We start from the raw sequence: 13,877 nt of genomic DNA, 5'->3' as shown, positions 1-13,877 counted from the left end.
TGACCAAATAGTTTTGTAATGTTGCACAGTTTACTAGATAATGTCTTAACTTTCTCATGAGACTTTTTCCGCTGTAGAGCAGAGGAACTTTTTGGGATACTTATGTTCTATAGACGCATGAGAAGCAATTGTTCTTCCGGACTTAACAAAGGACTCACTGGAAAAAGTATGACTTGCAACTAAAAAAGATTCCTAATAGAATTTGTGACAGGAACAGGAGATGATGAGCGAATCAACAACATGTGAAAGACTGTCTAACTAGATCACTGATTTGGAAATAATAATTATTAGTTCAATTGGGAACAGCCAATATATTTCTGACCAATGGCAACATGAGAATATACTTTGTGCACTTCTAATATATCCACACTACCTTTGGCAAGAGAGTAGTTTTGATTTGACTGCAAGGGATTCGAGATCACTGAGTTTAGGAGAGAAGTAGATGCTGATTCAGGGAGACTAGAACAAATTTAGATGCTCTTTTTAGAGGCTTTTGCTTGATGCCCCTTTGACTTGATTTGGCTAGCTTAGAGCCCATTGTGGCTGAATCAATCCCTTTCGCTTCCCTTCACCTTACTGTGGATGCTGACCAGACAGATGTCCAGCTGATGAAGAAGTCTCTATAATGAGATGTAATACTATTTTCTGTTGCAGGTTTTGTCTTTCTTTTCTTGGTACCAACCACCATTTTTTTTCTAGAGCCATAGTTAGATGTTTTTCCTAATTAATTTCTGTCTGATTTTTGCTTTTTGCACTTTGAATCAGAGGGTTAGGTAGGTTCATGTCCTGTAATCAAACTAATCAAGGATTGATTGTGTTCAACTGTTAATAACTAAATGTATCCTATATCATTAGTGTAGATATTGTTGATGATAATTTGTGTAGTGGGTATTGAATGTTTGATGTTAAATGCGTTAGTGAAATTAAGGTTCCTTCGCCATTTTGATCAACCTATGTTTTTCATGTATGTTTATCAGCTAATTTTGAGATTGCTTTACATGACTTTAACTTTGTTAATATAAGGAAATAAATATTCGAACTTTACCAGAAGGTGTGTTTATTCATGGCCACATAGGTCATGGTGTGTGAAGTTACTGACTCAAATCTTTTATCATATGTGATGACAATTTGATATGTTATTTGGGAATCTTGTGATGCATAAGGTTTGTAACCATGGTAAATCACTCTTAACAGTCAAAAAGTCCATCAAACCTTTAACACATCCCCTTATCAATTAATTATAAAAGACAAATAAGGCCAGACGTGCTCACAGTTTTTGGTAGCAGTGTCAGATGGTTTGACACTTTAAGAGGTTGCCATGGTTTCCAAGTTGTATTGATTTTAGTTTGAAAAAAGGTTGTCTCCCTAAGAGCCTACCATGACTTTCCCAAAACCCTTGAGTTTGCCAGTGCTTGTTTGAAGAGGTTCTCAGTGTTCTAGTGTGACGTGTGAGAAATAGATTTTGCGCTTGCACTGCTTAAGCAAACCGCAGGTGAATTGTGATGTTTGAGAATTAACAGGGAGTTTGCGTACTCCAAAGTGTGAGAGTAGGGAAGTTGTCGAACTTCTCATGTGTGTGGCGCTTTGTGCTAAAAAATTGCCCACGTGGTTGTTGGTTTACGGGCCCTGCGTGGTCTAAGACTCCGGAGTATTGAGTATTATTGAAAAGTGTTGAAGACATTCGGGTTTATGTTGTAATTTATTTGTCTGTTTAATAGGTCAATATGGCGCGGTTGACATATTCATAGTTTGTGTGATTAAAGTGAGTGATATTTTTCAAAGGAGATTTAGTAATTCCTGTGTGCACCAGGAGGACCCATTGGGCAGTTGAGAGTAGAATTTGCTGGTCAAATTTTGCTTGCGGGTCAGGGGAACTGAGATAGAAAGAGTATCTGTTAGAGCTAAATGCCGCAGTTGAAAATTCAGTAAGGTTCCTAAAGCAATTGTGTTACCTACCTGTAGTAAGCAGGCTAATTTTGGTGTTGGTGTTATTAGTGCTTGCAATATTTGCATTTGTTTTGTGCGGATCTGAGTTGAGGAAACAAGCCGGAGGGCTTTATGAGCTGCTGTACGCGTGACGTAATAAGAGTCGCACTGGGATAGGTTGGTTTGTGAGAAAAGTGGCAAACGGGTTGGTGGACAACCGTGAGGCGTAATTGGTTGAGAAAAGCAAGCATAAAGGATTTGGGGATTGAAATTCACTTCCTGATTTGATTAAACCATAGTTTAAGGAAAAATTATGTTTTTCAAAGTATTAAAAAGTGCTTTAAGGAGAGATGAGTTCATACCAGTTAGAGAAGGAGACATTACACCGCCAGAAGGTACAACCGCATATATTGTGTTTGAGGTACAAGGTGCTGCGCCATGCCTTTGGTTAAAACAATTGTGTAAGATTACAGAGAAAGAAGGGAGTTTAGCATTTCCTCCCCATTGAACTTTTAATTAGAAAGTTCTATATAATTTAAGGAGAATACTGTATGATTCAAAACCTCCTCCGAGACCTGCCCAATTTGAACCATTAGCTATTTGGGAGTTAGTGGCCAGACAGCAACAGCAACAGAAATTTGAGAGAAGAATGAGAAAAGCTGAGGAGACTTTACCTGAGGCGGGATGGGATAGGGAACAAAGTGTTTGGAGAATGGATACTTTACAGGGAACTAAGATGTTTCCTTCAATTACACAAGAGGGCGAGAAACTTCTGTATCGACAAGTCAGAATACAAGAGCAATATTCACAAGAGATCAGAACCCCCAACCAAGTCCAGACGCAGTGCCAGTACCTGTTACTATTGGTCCTGTTATACCTTTGTTTGCTCAAGGAAATAATAAGAGCATGGAACAGAAAATGTTTAATTCCAATGAAGAATTTGAGAGACTCAGTGTGAACACAGGAAGCTTGACCCCAATGAAGCCGAAGTATGACATGACAGGTGTAATGACTCCAGAGACTCCATGTCTAACGTTACAACGAATACCCAAATATAGGTAGTAATAGTAATAATATCTCATTAGAAGGACTGACAGCCCAATAGTTAACCGAATGGCTTGAAAAATAGTATACCAGGAGATTTAAATGGAAAAAATACAAAGAATTTGGCCAAACTTAAATCAGAAATAGAAGAATTAATTGAAGGGACAATTAGTTTAAATGGAATTGACTCATACAATGAAGATGAATTGAGCTTCCTATGCAAGATAATTACCAACAAAGTGGGAGTGGTACACCAGAGGCTAGCAGACAAATACAACATAGAGATGGAGAAAACAAAGCACCTGCAAAGGAGTTACAGGTTAGAGTTTGTCTCGAAGGATTTAGAAAACATGAGAATACCAGGAATGAAAATTCACATTAAGGAATTAATCCAAAACATCCAGACATGGGGAATATTAGAGAAATGGGAAGGCATATGGGTAAAAACATGAGACAAGAGGAAAAGGGGGTCTGCGAATAAAAGTAATACTGTACAGCAGACTGACAATCCAGTAAAGATATTAACAATGAGAGAAATACCATAAGGGAATTTTGTGCATGTCTCCTGGAGCAGAAGTGGCATTTTGTCATTTCTAAATGACTACCCCATATTGAGAGAGAAACCGGTGGAATGGTACCAACATACAGATAGGTTTGTGAAACTTGCCAAATGCCTGTGGGAAGATTTAAATACACTGTTAGAAATAGTGGTTCCCACAGATTTATGGGTTGGGTGCAAGAGAAGTGTAGATTCGCCAACCAGAGAACCCCCACGAGATCCGTCTACAGGCGCTCCATCTCCAGAAGTAATGAAGTATTATAAGGTGATTGCATTTTTGAAAACACACATTTCTCCCAAAAACATTGATTGGCATAGAATAGACAGGACAGCTCAAGAGGGAAAAGAGTCATTCAAACATTACAGTGGCACAGAAACTATTGAGCCAAAAGACATGATTCATTTTGTGTTCTGATTTGTTGAAGGATTGAGACCTAAAATTAGTCAGATGATAAAGAGTCATTTGATTTGTTGGAAAGCAAAGCCGATTGATGAAGTACTGCAATATGCTAAGTACTGTAGTGACTAAATGGAATTGAAGCAGAGAAAGTTGAAGGAGAAGGCAATGGTGATGCACAAACAGGCATGCAGGGATTTTTTCCTCAGCAGCAGCAGGGAAACATGTTGTTTCAGAATCAGGCAAAAGGTAGAGGTCGTGATGGAAATATGAATTTGAATCTCGGACCTGATTTGAGTACAGTGGTTACCCGGAGTGATGTACAGGGAATGAAAGGTTGTTACTTTGCCACGCTTGTGGCAGCCTCGGGCATTAGAAACGGGAGTGTACGATGCTACGACGGGAAGGTGTTATTATGAGAGGTCAAAATTATAATTTCCAAATTAATGCAAATCAAATGCAAGGTCTTCAGCCCATGCAGCAGATGCAAATGCTACGTTTACGAGTGCCACAGTCACAGCAAATGCAAACCCATATTCAAATGGTATCTAGACAACAAATGCAAATACCTCAGGCCCCAACGGACCAGCAGCAGTTGATGCTTATTCAGCAGGGCACAGGTCATAGGTTTAACACCAGTAATAACACAATAGACCAATACCCTTTACACTGTGAGGATGAATCAAATGAGGAATGGGTGAGTAAGAAATTGGACAAAGAAGATTGGGTACTAGCAGCTTCCTTAGAAGTAGGCCAAAAGGGTCAAGATATGAAGGGAAAGGTGATGGGTCACAAAGTTTCATCCTTAGTTGACACAGGAGCTACACATTCTACTGTGAGATCTGCAGAAGTTCCTAACTTACCTCTTTCAGGGAAGACAGTACAGATTGTAGGAGTTGCAAATCAGTATTTGACAAACCCAATTACAGAACCAGTTTCAGTTAAAATTGGAAATTTTAAAGGCCTGCATAAATTTGTGGTTTGTGATTTGAGTCTGGTATCCCTACGGGGAAGGGACGTCCTGTGCTGAACAAGATGTTCAATTACCTGTTCAAATGGTGGGATTGCCATACAGACAAATAATGATGATGAGGATGATCAGCCTGGGACCACTGAAAATAATTCAGTAAATGAGGAACACCCATTGATCAGTTTCATTCAGGTCTTTACAATGCAAAACCTTCCTTCTGATTTACAAGGAACAGTAAAAATGAAAGCTTGGGATTTTTCAGGAAAAGACAATGGTCTGATAAAATGAGTTGAGCCAGTTAAAATCCCAGTCAAGGCAAATTCAGTTTTTCCCAGGATTCCCCAATACCACATGACCCAAAGCACAATCAAAGGGATTGCACCTATAATTGGTGAATTTGTAAAACAATGTGTTCTAAGAGAAGGACTGAGCAGCCCATGTAACTCACCTATAAAGGGATTGAGAAAGCCCTGTGGGAAAATTTTTATTGTTCAGGATTTGAGGAAAATCAATTACAGTATGGTCAAATTTTGTCCAATAGGGCCAATACAGCAGTAATTTTATTTCAGATCCCATGCGATGCTGAATGGTTCACCGTGGTAGACCTATCAGAAGCATTCTTTTCTCTGCCTCTTCATGAGGATAGCCATATCTTTTCTGTTTTACATTCCTGAATCATGTATATTGTTGGTGCAGAATTCCTTCAATCAGATACTGAAAAAGAATCTGGCGTTCCAATCGACATTAGTTCAGTACATTGATGCCTTAATGATTGCTTCAAAGACGAAAAAAGCTTGCAGGCATTATACCACTGTATTGTTAAATCATTTGGGCAAGAATGGACATAAAGGGCCTGATTCCGAGTGAGGCGGGCGGCGGTAGCCGCCCGCCTCGCGGGAACCGCCATATGGCCGCTCCGCGGTCGAAAGACCGCGGAGGCCATTCAGGCTTTCCCGATGGGCTGGCGGGCGACCGCCAGGAGGCCGCCCGCCAGCCCAGCGGGAAACCCCACCCCACGAGGAAGCCGGCTCCGAATGGAGCCGGCGGAGTGGGTATGTGCGACGGGTGCAGTTTGCACCCGTCGCGTATTTCAGTGTCTGCATTGCAGACACTGAAATACACAGTGGGGCCCTCTTACGGGGGCCCCTGCAGTGCCCATGCCATTGGCATGGGCACTGCAGGGGCCCCCAGGGGCCCCGCGGCACCCCCTACCGCCATCCTGTTCCTGGCGGGCGAACCGCCAGGAACAGGATGGCGGTAGGGGGTGTCAGAATCCCCCATGGCGGCGGAAAACCGGCGGGAGACCGCCGGTTTTCCTTGTCTGACCGCGGCCAAACCGCCGCGGTCAGAATGCCCGGCGGGGCACCGCCAGCCTGTTGGCGGTGCTCCCACATCCCCGGCCCCGGCGGTCCTTGACCGCCGGGGTCGGAATGACCCCCAAAATGTTCACAGCAAAATTACAATACTACCAGAAAGAAGTAAAATACTTGGGACATTTGATTGAAAAGGGAGTAAAGACATTTTCCAGAGAGAGAGTCACAGCCATACTGCAGATGAATCCCCCAGCTACTAGAGAGATGTTAGGATGTTTTTGGGAATGGTGAATTATTGTCACCAGTGGATTCCCAATTTCTCAATTATTTCAAATCCATTGCAGAAGCTGACCCATAAAGATGTTACTAATCCTCTAGAATTAGACCAGGCATGTATGAAAGCATTTACTGAGTAGAGAGAAAATTTGTGCAAAGCTCTGGCTTTGGGAATGCCTGACACAAAGTCGTTCATGTTGTTTTGTCAGGAGCGTGAAGCCTGTTCACTTGCAGTGTTAACCCAGGTACATGGTGGTGTAAACTGCCCAGTAGCATATTTTTCAGCTACTTTGGACCCAGTTGCAGTAGCCTTACATGGCTGTTTGTGAACTGTGGCAGCATGTTGGCTTGAGCGTCACTCAGAGTGAGAGCATTGTGATGGGACTTCCCTTAACTGTTTTGGTCCCTCACTCCATTGAAGTTTTGCTTACCCGAAAAAAAAACACTACACCACAAATGCAAAATTGACCGAATTTGAAACTATAATTTTGGGTTCACCAAATGTTACTTTGAAAAGGTGTACAGTGCTTAACCCAGCAACTTTGCTTCCTAAAGAAAATGTTGAAATTTATAAATTCATAGATGTTGAACATGACTGTCTGGAGGTGATTGAATTGTGCACAAAACCTAGATCTGATATTCGAGATACGGAATTGGAAGAAAATGACAAAATTATTTTTGTTGATGGTTCCTTTTTGAGAGACAACACAGGAAACCTAATGGCAAGAAATAGTGTGCACAATCTCTGGAATACTCAAACCTTCCTGGTTCCGAGCAGTCTAATCTCCTCAAGTGGCTGAAATGGTGGCTCTTACTAGAGCATGCCATATTTCTGCACAGCTTATGGTTACTATCAATACAGACAGCCAGTATGGATTTAGAATAGTGCATGATTTTGGCCAGCTATGGTCACAGATAGGTTTCATGACCTCTTCTGGTTCACCAGTAAGAAATGGTGAGAGAATTCACGATGTGTTAAAAGCTTTACAAATGCATCAAAAGATTGCTGTGGTGAAATAAAGTGCACACATAAATCGCAAGATTTTGTTGCAATGGAAAATGGATATGCAGATCAAGTCACAAGGGTTTGTGCATTGAATTGTATACCTTTCAAAGACAAATGGGAATTGTTCCTGAAGAAGACATTTGTACAAATTATGCTTTAACTGTGATTGACACTTCGGAAGAGCTGAAGGCTCTACAATAAGCTGTTGGCAGGGAGGAAAGGAAAACATGGATTAAAATGAAATGTGTTCAAAGGGAAGATGATGTGTGGGTATCTGGGGAGGGACCAGTGGTTCTTCCGAACTGCTTGTTGACTCAAATGGCTAGATACTATCATGGTCAAGCACATGATGGGAGAGATGCCATGATTCGCATGTTTAAACAAGTGTGGTCTAATCCAAAATTTAGACAGGTTGCCAAAGCAGTTTGCCACCTGTTTGTCACCTGCCAACAAGTGAACGTAGGAAAAAGAACAGTTGTCATCATGAGCCATATTGGGAGAGCCGGAGGTCCATTTAGCAGGATGCAGATGGATTTCATTGGAATGCCTGTGTGCGGAGGATTGAGATACGTGCTGGTGATTGTTTCCATTTTTAGTCATTGGATTGAAGCATACCCCACCCGCAGAAATGACAGCCTTACTGTAGCCAAGTTGTTGCTTAGGGAATTAATTCCAAGATTTGGTTTCCCGGTCTCTTTAGAATCAGATAGAGGAAGTCATTTTAACAATGAAATGATTAAATTACTATGCTTAGCCTTAAAAATTGAGCAGAAGTTGCATTGTAGTTATCGCCCAGAAGCATCAGGACTCGTAGAGCAGATGAATGGTATCCTGAAGTCGCGACTTGCAATGATGCGTGCATCCACAAATTTGAAATGGTCACATGCATTGCCACTAGTTCTGATGAGAAACACGCAAGATAGGAAAACTGGATTGTCGGCGCATGAAATCCTCATGGGCAGAGCAATGAGGTTGCCAACGGTTCCTACCAATGCTCTTGTATACATAACAGATGATATGGTGTTGGACTACTGCAAGGGTCTAGCTGATGTGGTTCGCTCTTTCTCTCATCAAGTGGAAGCAACAACTGTATTGCCATCACCAGAACAAAGCCACAACCTGAGAGCTGGCAATTGGGTTGTAATTCGGAAGCACGTGAGGCAAACATGTTTGGAACCTCGCTGGAAAGGTCCCTACCAAGTAGTACTGGTTACTACTACTGCTGTGAAGTGTGCGGGAGTTCCAAACTAGGTGCATGCCAGACATCCAAAAGGTTCCCTGTCCTCTGGATGATAAAGATGAGTTGTTGAGAGTACCAACAACATCCAAACAAACTCCAGAAAAGGAGAGAGAAAATGGAGATTCAGAGACAGACTCTGAGCAGACCGAGGAAGTTTCGGATACACCTGTAAGAGACGAGACTGAAGACTTACAGGAAATTTACTTCGAACTAGTCTCAACTGAGACAGCAGGAAAGCCTAGACAGAGGAGGGCTCTCTCAGAAGCAGACGATTTGAGTGAACAATCAGAGTAATCCACTGACCTGGAAGAATTGGTTGAAGTCAACCACACTCAAATATATCTGACCTCTCTAGAACCAGTTGCAGGTACCTCAAGTCAAAATCCTGCAGAGCCAGAAGAAAATGCCAGTCCAACCCTAAAAAGAGCATTGCCAAAAGGAGCACGAAAAGGAGACAAATGGCCGAAATCACAAGCTAAGAGAAAGGAGTCAAACACATTGTCAACAATTGAAGAAGAAATAGACAAAACAACAAAAGAAGATTTGAGTGATGGAGAACTGAGGGGAGATCGAAAACTGAAAAGAAAACAAGTCCCAAGTAGAAGGTACTCTAGTCCTGAATGGGCATATGCAACAACTTGTGAATGGCAAGCACATTTTTGTCTTTTTGTTCTGATCGAGAAAATTCAGGTCAATAATTTGGCACGTGAAGTTGGTCCATGAACTGAACTTGAGAAAATAGAAACATTAAAGTGAAGTGATATTAAAGAAACTTGGAAGAGACATTTTGAAATTACCTGATTTTTGACAAGCTACTAAACCGATTTTGACAACAGTTACTTATTTAAAAAAAAAAAGCTCTGAAAGAGAAACCGACAGCTATAAATAATTGCAAAGAAGATTATTTTGGTTTTGAATCTTGCTGCATAGTTATTTTTTCTTTTTCCACTTTTTGAATCTTTACAGATCATGGATAACCATAGCAAGAGGTTTAGAGGTAGTAAGTATTAAGGTATTTGATCAGCAATTGTATCTGTGATATTATGTTTGTTATTGATAGTGAGTTTGACTTTTCATAGTAAGGTTGAAACAAATAATACTTCTTCTTTAGAAATGACTACACTTACAGAATTAGATATGTTTAGGCTAGACAAGAAATATTTGCAGTTTGATAACTCACAAGGAGATCTTCCTTCCAATGCTTTCTATTGCTTGCTGTATGAATATGTTGAGACAATGAATGTGAGAAATTTCTTCATCAGTGAAGAAGGCATAACATACCACAGTTTGCCACTAACCTATGGAATAAGTTGCAGTATTCTATTAACAAGATTATATGCCCAGGAGTACATTCAGGCTCTGATTTATACTTTTTTAGCGCCGCATTTATGTCATATTTTGCTCCAAAAGTGGCACAAACTTACAAAATTCAATTATATTTTGTAAGTTTGTGCTGCCTTTGCGTCAAATAATGACATAAATGCGGCGCTAAAAAAGTATAAATCAGGCCCTCAGTATTTCTACTCCAACCACGATTTTATTAAATGTGATGACAATTTGATATCTTAATTGGTAATCTTGTGGTGCATAAGGTTTGTAACCATGGTAATCACTCTTAACAGAGTCAAAAGGTCCATCGAACCTCTAACCCGTCCCCTTATCAATTAATTATAAAAGACAAATAAGGCCAGACGCGCTGACACTACTCTTTATTTTTTCAGCTTCCTATTGAAGATGCTAGGATTTCATGTTATTTTAATTGTTTTTACAGAAGATGTTTCCTCTTTTATGATACAACTATTCTACATTTTCTAGTACAAGGGACATTTCTCGTTTACCCTCTTGCTGTGATATTGTGTGGGCCTCTTTATGTCCCAGTGTCCCTAAAGTGGAGCACACATTAGGAAAGGTTTAGTAATGTCTGCTAGATCCAGCTGCTATTTTCAAAAATTAATTACTAAGTTTAATATATTTTCTTACATGACTTTATGGGAATTTAGGTTGGTTACTACTACAGTTGTTTTTCCCCTTACAGAGTTAGAGAGGGTGGAGCTTCGTTTAGTTTGCTTTGTTTAGTTGCTTTTCAAAGGGGCTCATTCCCACTTTTATAACGCGTTCCATTTACCCTTTGGAACCAGTACCTCAATAATAAATTTGGTTTAATGTATGTTAACTGTTGATTTCTGTTGCCTTCTGCTTATTTTACCCTCCAGATTTGGAGGCATATTTATTAAGGTTTTTTGTTGGGGTTGCGTCACTTTATTGATGCAGCCCAACACAAAATCCTCTTTGGCATTTATCAAGCCACACAAGGCCACTTTGCGTGGCTTTGCATGGTTTAGTACATTTGAAATACCGCAGGGCAGCACATAGCATTACATGGAATTACCTTGCATTGGGAAGGTAATGCAAGGGAATGCTATGTGGATAGGCAATCCCATAAATCCACTCATGGATTTTGATGCATTTCCAGATTTACAAAGAATTGTAAATCTGGGAATGCATTAAAAAATTATCCTTGAAGCAGGCATAATGTGGCAAAATATCTTTATGTGTCCTTGTTAATTCCTACATCTATGTTTGCTGCATTCAGCTCCATGCATGGAAAGGGAAAAACGTTTTTAAAACTTGTTTTTGTGCAGGTAGGTTTCTCTTCCGGCACAAAACAATCCTACCTGTAATTCAGGCACCCTTATCACTTTTGTACAAGGGTGCCAGCATTGCTGCTAGACAGCCATAAATGCACCAACGCAGGGTGGTAGCTGATGAGCACCATATCTTAATAGATATTAAGTTTTTAGCTCTCTCCCATTCATTCAACACAGTGCAGAAACTAGTCTTACTGCACTGCGATTATGAATTGAAAGTAAATCGGTAAAATGAGAGGTTGAGCATTCTCCTTCCTCCTTTTACGGCCCTCATCATGTAACGTTTTGTTGCCAACAATCAACTATATAGTAGTGTCACTTCCACAGCTTTCCTAAGGAAAGCCTAGCGCGGTATGCCAGTCCTTCCTTCTTTCTTCTCCAGTAAACTTTTAATATCATTTTTTAAGGATTTTGGGACACCAAGGCCCTCATTATAACCTTGGCTGTATGTCCCACATACCACCATGCCGACTGCCGCCAACATACATTGACCGTGGCGGTATACTGCTACCCATATTATGACCCACACATAGCAATCCGTCACTATACGGACACAAACTCAAGTCTGCCAGCCCAAAGGTCAGCGATAAACTGGCGGTAGCAAAACCCACACCGTTACGCCACCTGAACTACGCCCACAGCGTTATGACCCACGAATCACCACAGCAGACATTCAACCGTGGTAAACCATTGCACTCAAAATACACATACACATACAAAACAACACCACATTGAACAATTCAAAGTACACACACCTGACACTCATACCCACACCACTATAAAACACCACCCACATCCCTTTACCACTCAAAGAAATTGATAACTGAGAGAGAGACACACCAAGAGCACCCACAGAACCAGAGCCACATAACACCATCACCCATACACCATCCACTCACCTCACAGCACACAACCTAACACAACTCACACACCCTCACACACACCACTCACACTACACCTATGGCACCACAAAGACACACCAGGTTCTCAGAGGAGGAGCTAAGGGTCATGGTGGAGGAAATCATCCGGGTAGAGCCACAGCTATTCGGATCACAGGTGCAGCAGACATCCATTGCAAGGAAGATGGAGCTATGGCGGAGGATCGTGGACAGGGTCAATGACGTGGGACACCACCCCAGAACAAGGGATGACATCAGGAAGAGGTGGAATGACCTACAGGGGAAGGTGTGTTCCGTGGTTGCAAGACACCAGATAGCTGTACAGAGGACTGGAGATGGACCCCCACCTCCTCCCCCACAATTAACAACATGGGAGGAGCAAGTCTTGGCAATACTGCATCCTGAGGGCCTGCCAGGAGTAGCAGGAGGACTGGACTCTGGTAAGTCAACTCTATATTACTATCACCCCACCTACCTCCATGCCATCACATACCCCAACCCTTACCCTCACTCCCATCACTCCACCACCTCCCACACACCTCACCATCACAACCCACTCATCCTAATGCTAAGCCCTACATGCCATACCAATGCATGGGCACTACTCACAGCCCTGCATAGACACCCATCACCACAGCATGCACACTAGAGAGAGCCACCTAGCCCACAAAATAACTACTCACACAAGGCAAATCTCACAGGGCACTCACAAACATAGACGCCAACACACCCATGCACAAGATGTCACATGCAGAAACAATAACACTGCATTTACATCCCCACAGGTCCCACACCCAACGTCACTGGAGAGGAGGTGCCAGCAACATCCAGTCCCCCCCAGAAGAGGCCCACAGTGATGACAGCAGCTCTGCTCGCCTGGATCTGGATGACCAACCTGGCCCATCAGGAACCTCCGGACAGTTGGTTAACCAGCCACAGTCCCATACTACCACAGAGCCTCCCCCCTCAGGAAACACCAGCACAGCACCCACTCAGCGGGCCCATACCTCTGTCCCCAGGACACGTCAATCAGCAGTGTGTCCACCACTACAGGGACCCCAGGCAACCCCACAAACACAGGGCAATCAGGGACCTGGGGTCAGTGGCACTGGGCACACGGTTCAGGGGACAGAGGCACAGGACAACAGAGAAGCTGGGAGGAATGCTGTGGGACAGGGGGAGGGCAGGCCCAGGGAACCAACTCTCAATGAGGCACTCACCAACATCCTGGGAGCATACCACTTTTCTCAGGTGACAATGGGCCAGTTACTGGCCAAGTTGCAGGAGACCCAGCGGCTGCAGGAGGGACAATACCTGGGGATCAGGGAGGACCTGAGGGACATCCACACCACCCTGGTCACCATTGAAGGGGTGCTGGCAGCCATGGCCAACACAATGAGGGAGGCAGTGGCACCCCAATGGGCCCCTGACACTAGCCACACCGATGAACAGCCCTCCACCTCCGCTGACGCTAGTGGACAGGAGGCCCAGCCACAGGAACAACAGGCTACCAGCACCCCTCCCCCTGCAGAAGGAGAGCCGCCATGCAAATGGTCCCTGTGATCCAAGCGGAAGCAGAGAACATTTCCAAGACCCCGC

At 42.7% G+C, this 13,877-nt stretch overlaps 1 protein-coding gene across 1 annotated transcript in view; it reads right to left on the bottom strand.

Annotated features, from left to right (window-relative positions):
• HTRA3 (HtrA serine peptidase 3) overlaps nucleotides 1–13,877 on the bottom strand; it is a 263,892-nt gene that overhangs the window by 48,710 nt on the left and 201,305 nt on the right. The gene's annotated exons all lie outside the window — the stretch shown is intronic.

The sequence above is a fragment of the Pleurodeles waltl genome, chromosome 1_2 (assembly GCF_031143425.1).
Source record: "Pleurodeles waltl isolate 20211129_DDA chromosome 1_2, aPleWal1.hap1.20221129, whole genome shotgun sequence".
Classification (NCBI taxonomy): Eukaryota; Metazoa; Chordata; class Amphibia; order Caudata; family Salamandridae; genus Pleurodeles; species Pleurodeles waltl.
This window is presented reverse-complemented; position numbering and strand designations above follow the sequence as displayed.